Here is a 1,053-nt window from a genome sequence, read left to right on the forward strand (position 1 = left end):
TCTTACGCAAGTGATTTTATCATGTAACAAAGAAGAACAGACACTGACAGTGATTGTTTGATATATCATGATAATATCAAAATTCTCTAATAAAGCTGGAGAATACCACAATTGATCACTCTATTACCGGGTAGAAGAAAACCTTACTAAATAAAAATGTTGTGATAATATCATGATTTATCACTATATCACAGGGGGAAGAAGAAATTCTTACTTAATTAAATATTCTGATAATATCATGATTTATCACTATATCACAGGGGGAAGAAGAAATTCTTACTTAATTAAATATTCTGATAATATCATGATTTATCACTATATCACAGGGGGAAGAAGAAATTCTTACTTAATTAAATATTCTGATAATATCATGATTTATCACTATATCACAGGAGGAAGAAGAAATTCTTACTTAATTAAATATTCTGATAATATCATGATAAATTATGCTTATATGATAAAAACCTAATGCGGAATATCAAAAAATCACTCCCTTATAAAACCATTGATTAATCATGATATTATCAACATTGCTTACAAGAAACATACAAGATATTTCTTGATATATCATAAGTGATAATTAGTCATGATATAGTGATAAACCGCAATGCTGCACCTCTCTCCTGCTGGGTCAGTTCAAACTAAACTTTCCCTTACACGCTGACGCTGAACATAGATATTTCTACTTCGCAAATTAAATGTCCCAGCATCATACTGATACCAGAATTGGGAAACCCACGTCCCATTTCTCCAATTAGTTCATGTAAATCAGAATCTGTGAGGCTTGCAGTGATGCCAACCTCTGGAGATCTAAAATCTGGAGATATTTTCCATCTGGTCTCCCCCAACCCCCCCCCCCCCCTCCCCACGATTAACTCACCCATTCCCCCTTTCCCTCAAAAAACGCACTCACCTATCCCTTCCCCCCCCCCCCCCCCTGCAGTCCTTCAGAATACAAGAATAATCTATTTTGAACGGGAAATTTGCGGGAAAGCACAGCACTTATATCGATAATTTTTATTGGTTAAACGGAAAGATCTGATCAATCAATCA

The sequence above is a fragment of the Montipora foliosa genome, chromosome 13 (genome assembly GCF_036669935.1).
Source record: "Montipora foliosa isolate CH-2021 chromosome 13, ASM3666993v2, whole genome shotgun sequence".
NCBI lineage: Eukaryota > Metazoa > Cnidaria > Anthozoa > Scleractinia > Acroporidae > Montipora > Montipora foliosa.